Source organism: Somniosus microcephalus, unplaced genomic scaffold (assembly GCF_052327205.1).
Source record: "Somniosus microcephalus isolate GS21.2 unplaced genomic scaffold, FLI_Smic_1.0 unresolved_chr8, whole genome shotgun sequence".
Taxonomy (NCBI): domain Eukaryota; kingdom Metazoa; phylum Chordata; class Chondrichthyes; order Squaliformes; family Somniosidae; genus Somniosus; species Somniosus microcephalus.
Genome location: NW_028225186.1, coordinates 15,853,656 through 15,861,283, shown reverse-complemented (window position 1 = coordinate 15,861,283; position 7,628 = coordinate 15,853,656). Strand labels below are relative to the sequence as shown.

At 45.9% G+C, this 7,628-nt stretch overlaps 2 non-coding genes across 2 annotated transcripts; both read left to right on the top strand.

The window, feature by feature from the left end:
• The first annotated feature begins 2,367 nt into the window (after window positions 1-2,367).
• Window positions 2,368-2,449, top strand: trnas-cga (transfer RNA serine (anticodon CGA)). The gene has a single exon. It is a non-coding gene; the product is annotated as a tRNA-Ser (tRNA).
• Window positions 2,450-5,862: 3,413 nt separating this feature from the next.
• Window positions 5,863-5,951, top strand: trnar-ucg (transfer RNA arginine (anticodon UCG)). The gene is given in 2 exon segments: window positions 5,863-5,899; window positions 5,916-5,951. It is a non-coding gene; the product is annotated as a tRNA-Arg (tRNA).
• Window positions 5,952-7,628: the final 1,677 nt, after the last annotated feature.

The window sequence follows — 7,628 nt, the reverse complement described above, 5'->3', positions numbered from 1 at the left end:
GAGCCAATTACGTAAAACTCTATTACAAAAGCAAAATAGTGTTGATGCTGGAAATCTGAAATATAAACAGATGAAATGCTGGAAACACTCTGCAGGTCAGGCAGCATTCCATGTCTGTTTAAAAGGGGTCTACTTTCAGTCCCGGATCATTCTGTGTCTGTTTAATAGGGACATGCTGTCAGTCCCGGATCATTCTGTGTCTGTTTAAAAGGGGCATGCTGTCAGTCCCGGTTTATTCTGTGTCTGTTTAAAAGGGACATGCTGTCAGTCCCGGATCATTCTGTGTCTGTTTAAAAGGGACATGCTGTCAGTCCCGGTTTATTCTGTGTCTGTTTAAAAGGGACATGCTGTCAGTCCCGGATTAATCTGTGTCTGTTTAAAAGGGATGTGCTGTCAGTCCCGGGTCATTCTGTTTCTGTTTAAAAGGGATGTACTGTCAGTCCAGGATCACTCTGTGTCTGTTTAAAAGGGATGTGCTGTCAGTCCCGGATCATTCTGAGTCTGCTTAAATGGGATGTGCTGTCAGTCCCGGATCATTCTGTGTCTGTTTAAAAGGGATGTGCTGTCAGTCCCGGATCATTCTGTGTCTGTTTAAAAGGGATGTGCTGTAAGTCCCTTGTCATTCTGTATCTGTTTAAAAGGGATGTGCTGTCAGTCCCGGATCATTCTGTGTCTGATTAAAACGGGTGTTACATAATATTACAGAGTCTGCCCCACAGAAACAGTCCATTTGCACGAACTGGTCTCCACACGAGGCTCCTCCTTCTCTATTTCTCCTCACCCCCCAAATAAAACTAGAATCAGTAATGGTAACCATGCAACTATCGGATTGTCGTAAAAACCCATCTGGTTCACTAATGTCTTTCAGGGAAAGAAATCTGCCGTCCTTACCCGGTCTGGCCTTTGTGTGACTCCAGTCCCATAGCAATGTGGTTGATTCTTAACTGCCCTCTGACATGGCCTAGCAAGCCACTCAGTTGTAACAAACCGCTATGAAACAAAATAATAAAAATGAAACTGGATGGACCACCTGGCCTGATCCATATCAGCCTCCTCCTGAGGTCCCCACCATCACAGAAGCCAGTCTTCAGCCAATTCGATTCACTCCACGTGATATCAAGAAAAGGCTGAGCACACTGGATACAGCAATGGCTCTGGGCCCTGACAACACCCCGGCTATTATTCTGAAGACTTGTGCTCCAGCCAAGCTGTTCTAGTACAGCTACAACACTGGCATCTATCCAACAATGTGGAAGACTGCCCAGGTATGTCCTGTCCAAAAAAGCAGGACAAATCCAATCCAGCCAATTACCGCCCCATCTGTCTACTCTCTACTCTCAATCATCAGCAAAGTAATGGAAGGTGTCATCCACAGTGCTGTAAAGTGGCACTTACTGACCAATAACCTGCTCATTGATGCCCGGTTTGGGTTCTGCCAAGAGCACTCGGCTCCCGACTTCATTAAAACCTTGGTCCAACATGAACAAAGGAGCTGACCACCAACATCCTGGGGGTTACCATTGAACATAAATACTGTGACAACAAGAGAAGGTCAGAGGCTAGGCATTCTGCGTCGGGTGTCTCACCTCCTGACTCCCCAAAGCCTTTCTACCATCTACACGGCACAAGTAAGGAGTGTGATGGAATACTCTCCACTTGCTTGGATGAGTGCAGCTCCAACAACACTCAAGAAGTTCGACACCTTCCAGGACAATGCAGCCCGCTTGATTGGCACCCCATCCCCCACCTTAAACATTCACTCCCTCCACCACCGGCGCACCGTGGCTGCAGTGTGTACCATCTACAAGATGCACTGCAGCAACTCACCAAGGCTTCTTCAGCAGCAACTGCCAAACACGCAACCTCTTCCACTTGGAGGACAGGCACAGCAGGCGCATGGGAACACCTCCACCTCCAAGATCCCCTCCAAGTCACACAACATTCGGACTTAGAAGTATATTGCCGATCCTTCATCGTCGCTGGGTCAAAATCCTGGAACTCCCTCCCTAACAGCACTGTGGGAGCACCTTCACCACACGGACAGCAGCGGTTCAAGAAGGCGGCTCGCCACCACCTTCTCAAGGGGCAATTAGGGATGGGCATTTAATGCTGGCCTTGCCAGCGCATCCACAAACCAGAAACGAATTAAAAAAATCCTATCAGCATATCCTTCTATTCCTTTCTCCCTTCCTCATAAATGCATGTGGTAGTGTTCACCTCAACTACTGCATTCCCAGCACTCTTTGGCCAAAGAAGTTAATCCTGAATTCCCTGCTGGATTTATCGGTGAGTATTTATGACCTGTCTTCTCTCAGCTAGTTCCTGACTCACTCACAGTACGAAGCATTTTCTCACTGTTAATGTGCAGCTGCGATGGCCGAGTGGTTAAGGCGTTGGATTCGAAATCCAATGGGGTTTCCCCACGCAGATTCGATCCCTGCTCGCAGCGACTTTGATGCAAATGTTTTATTTCATCGGCTCGCTGTGGCGATCACTGGCCACGAAATTGATCAGAATTCCCTCCAGTGCACTTCATTGCACTGATTAACGCAAAGTTCCAATTGAAACACTAATAATTTATCGGCATCAATTAGATATTGTGGATTTGTTGGGAACTGGTGAGCAATACACACACAAAGCAGCATCAAAAATACTAATTATAAAGAGCCCTGCAGTGTTTGTTGTGGAATCACCTTCAGCTACTAAGTGGGAACACGGTTTGGTTTTGTAAAACTGAACACGAATTAAAAAGTGTGTAAAAAGACCGTGGCAGAACTCGAACCTGCAATATCCTGATAACCTCAAGAAATTAATACCGAAGTCTGACGCCTTATCCATTAGGCCACGCGACCAGTAGGAGTATTTTGTAGATCAGCGCCATCTGTGGACAGATAGACACAGGGTCAACCTTCCAGTTCCTTCAGCTCTCTGCAGAACTAAGGTTTTGTAGCTTTGCTTCAAAGTATTACAGCTCCAAACTTTTCAGCAAATAGCAAAATTAAGAAACTACCCACACCATCAAAAAGTAAATGGCCCATATGGGGATCGAACCCACGACCTTGGCGTTATTAGCTCTACGTTCTAACCTACTGAGCTAACCGACCTGACTTAGCTTTTTTTGCTGTTAAATTCAATTTATGTTGATTTTTGGTTTTTTTCAGTTGTCAGTGCTCCGGTTTCCTCCCACAGTCCAAAGATGTGCGGGTTAGGTTGATTGGCTATGATAAATTGACCCTTAGTGTTAGGGGGATTATATACGTGGGGTTACGGGGATAGGGTGGGATATGTGTTGGTGTAGGGGTTACGGGGATCGGGTGGGATATGTGTCGGTGTAGGCTCGATGGGCCGAAATGGCCTCTATCTGCACTGTGGGATTTCTGTGATTCTGTGACTTCGAAGGCTGTAAAAGAAAGACTCTGATTTCTACAGCGCCTTTCACCTGAGGACGTCTCAAAGCGCTTTACAGGCAATGTAGTTGTAGTCACTGTTGTAATGTAGGAAAAAGAGCAGCAGCCAATCTGTGCACAGCAAGCTCCCACAAAGTGATAATCGAGGATAACCTGTTTTAGTGATGGTGATTTGAGGATAAATATTGGCGACAGGACACCGGGGTAAACCTCACCACCCCCTGCTGTTCTTACAATTGTGCCATGGGATCTGTTATGTCCACCCGAGAGGGCAGAGGGGGCCTCAGTTTTGGAATTGTATTCCACCACAATCTGTAACCTGATGGACCGGTGTATTCCTCACACTACCATTAGCATCAAGACAGGGGACCAGCCCTGTTTCAATGAGGAGTGTAGAAGAGCATTTCAGGAGCAGCACCAGGCGTACCTAAAATGAGGGGCCAACCTCATGAAGCTACAACTCAGGACTACACACATGCTAAGCTATGGAAACCGCATGTGTAGACAGAGCTAAGCGATCCAACAACTAATGGATCAGATCAAAGCTCTGCAATCCTTCCACATCCAGTCGTGACAATTTTAATTTAATTTAATTTGTTCCTAGGACTTGGGCATCGCTGGCAAGGCCAGCATTAATTGCCCATCCCTAATTGTCCTTGAGAAGGTGGTAGTGAGAAGCCCTCTTGACCTGCTGCAGTCAATGAGGTGAAGGTACTCCAATAGTACTGTTAGGGAGGGATTTCCAGTATTTTGACCTAGCGACGATGAAGTTATGGTGATATATTTTCACGTCGGGATGGTGTGTAACTTGGAGGGGAACTTGGAGGTGATGGTGTTCCCATGCACCTGCTGCCCTTATAAGAATATTAGAACATAAGAAATAGGAGCAGGAGTAGGCCATTCAGCCCCTCGCACCTGCTCCACCATTCAATAAGTTCATGGCTGATCTGATCTTGGCCTTAAATCCACTTTTCTGCCTGTTCCCCCTTAACCCTTGATGCTCCGATAGTTCAACAATCTGTCTATCTCAGCCATGAATATAATCAATGATTCAGGCTCCACAGCTCTCTGGGGTAGATAATTCCAAAGATTCACAAGCCTCTGAGAGAAGAAATTCCTCCTCATCTGCGTCTTAAATGGACAAACCCTTATTCTGAAACTATGCCACCTGATTCTAGATTCCCCCATGAGGGAAAACACCCTCTCAGCATCTACCCTGTCAAGACCCCTGGGGATTTATCCATTCCATTCTCCCAGTTTCTCTGTCTCCGTTGCATCTGTTCTGATGATGCCACCTTCCATACCAGTGCTTCCGGTATGTCTTCCATTTTCCTCAACTGAGGATCCCCCTCTACCATGGTCGACATGACACTCGACCGTGTCTGTTCCATTTCCCGCACTACTGCTCTCATCCCTTCCGCTCACTCCCAGAAACATGATAGGGATCCCCCCTTGTCCTCACCTTTCACCCCACCCGCCTCCACATTCAAAGGATCATCCTGCGCCATTTCCACCACCTCCAGCATCAAACACATCTTCCCCTCCTCCCTTTCAGCATTTCGAAGGGACCGCTCTCTCCATGGCAGCCTGGTCCACTCCTCTATCACCCCAACACCCCTTCTCCTTCACCCGGCACCATCCCATGCAAGTGCAGGAGATGCAACATCTGCCCTTTTAACTCCTTCCTTCCCATCGCCCAGGGCACCAAACACTCCTTCCAGGTGAATCAGCGATTACCTGTACTTCTTACAATTTAGTTACTGTATTCGCTGAATCTACATTGTGACACCAAATTCTGATTGGGTGCCCGCTTTGCAGAACAGTTGGCAAGTGTGACCCCGAGCTTCCGGTCACCTGTCACTATAATTATCTGCTCCACTCCCTCTCTGATCTCTCCTTCCTTGGCCTGTTGCACTGTTCCAATGAAGCTCTACGTAATCTCGAGGAACAGCACCTCATCTTTCTATAATGCACTTTACAGCCTTCTGGACTTAACACCGAGTTCAACAATTTCAGGCTATAAATTGGCCCCTGTATTTCTTTTATTTTTTTAATTTGTTCCCATGTTTCCTCACATGACATTTGTTAATGTTTCTGCCATAATCATTCACACCTCATCTTGAGCCATCTTTTGATCGTTAACTTGTCCTATTACCTCTCCTTTTGCCTTGCACCATCATCCCTTTTGTAAGTCAATCTCTCCTGCCTTCCATTCTATCACAGACATTCCCTTTATTCTTACCTCGCCTCCACCCACCCCTGCTTAAAAATCCCTCTTCCCTAACCTTTTCCTGTTCTGACGAAGGGTTCGACCTGGAAGGTTAACTCTGTTTCTCCCTCACTCGATGCTGCCTGACCTGTTGATTGTTTCCAGTATTCTCTGTTGTTATTGAAATGAACACAGTGACGGAGTTTCATCACTCATTATTAGGATTTGTTGAGTTCTCCTTTGTGTGGCCGCGTGGCCTAATGGATAAGGCGTCTGACTTCGGTGTAAATTCTGATGCCATCAGAAGATTGCAGGTTCGAGTCCTGCCGTGGTCGTTTTACACACTTTTTAATTCATGTTCAACTTTAGAAAACCAAACCGCGTTTCCACTCTTTTCCTTCCAAACATTGCAGGGTTCTTTATTAAATGGAATTTTTACGTGCTGTCGTATGTGTAAATTTCTCACTGATCTTTGCCAACAGTTTCAAACAAATCCACAATTTCTAATTGATGACAAATTAGTGTTTCCAATTGGAACAACAGCTTTGGGTTAATCAGTGTAATAACGTGCAGTGGAGAGAATTCTGATCAGTTTCGGGGCCAGTGATCTCCACAGTGAACCGATGAAATAAAGTAAAGAAATTGCAGTAGAATCGCTGCGAGCAGGGTTAAAACCTGCGCGGGGATTGGGTTTTAAGTCCAACGCCTTAACCACTCGGCCATCGCAGTTGCGTAAATGCAACCTTTCAACAGTGAAATGACATGTGCAAACTATTAGACAACTGCCCTGCACAATGTAAATGGAAGGAAGTTGTGTGACAGCTGTACAGAGGCCTGGTTAGGCCACTGTGTATAGTTCTGCGCACTGCACCTTAGAAAGGATATATTGACCTTGGAGGGAGTGCGGTGCAGATTCACAAGTGTGTTACCAGGGCTCCAAGGGTTAGGCTATGAGCAGAGATCACATAATCTAGGCTTGTATTCCCTGGAATATTGAAGATTAAGGGCAGAGATCATAGAAATACAGAAATTTACGCCAGAGAAGGAGGCCATTCGGCCCATCGTTTCTTTGCCGGACGAAAAATAGATATTTTGCCTAATCCCACTTTCCAGCTCTGGGTCTGTAGCCCTGTAGGTTGCAGCACTTCAAGTACATGTCCATAGTGCTTTCTATTAATGTGATCGGTAGTGACTTCCAGATTCCCTCCACTCTCTGTGTGAAAATGGTTGTTGTCAACTCCTCTTTCACCATTTTACCAGTTACTTTAAATCTACACCCCTGATCATTGACATTTCTGCTAAGGAAAATAGGTCCTTCCTATCCACTGTATCTTGGCCCCTCAGAATTTTATGCACCTCAATTATGTCTCCCCTCCACCTCCTCTGCTCCAAAGATAACAACCCAACCCTATCCAATCTTTACTTATAGCTAATATTTTCCAGTCCTGTCAACATCCTAGTAAATCTCCTCTGTACCCTCTCTGGTGCAATCACATCTTTCCTGTACTGTGGTGACCAAAACTGTCTTCAGTACTCTAGCTGTGGCCTAACTAGTGATTTATACTGTTCAAGCATAACCTCCCTGTTCTTGAATTCTATGCCTTGGCTAATAGAAACATAGAAACATAGAAGATAGGAGCAGGAGTAGGCCGTTTGGCCCCACGAGACTGCTCCACCATTCAATGCGATCATGGCTGATCATCCAAATTCAGTATTCGGTTCCTGATTTCTCCCCATAATCGTTGATCCCTTTAGCCTTAAGAAATATATCCAACTCCTTCTTGAATATATTTAATGTATTGGCCTCTGCTGCCTTCTGTGGTAGAGAATTCCACAGGTTCACCACTCGCTGGATGAAGAAATTCGTCCTCATCTCTGTCCTAAATGGCTTACCCCTTATCCTTAGTCTGTGACCCCTGGTTCTGGATTCACCGACCATCGGGAACATCGATCCTGCATCTAGTCAGTCCAGTCCTGTCAGAATTTTATACGTTTCAATTAGATCCCCTCTC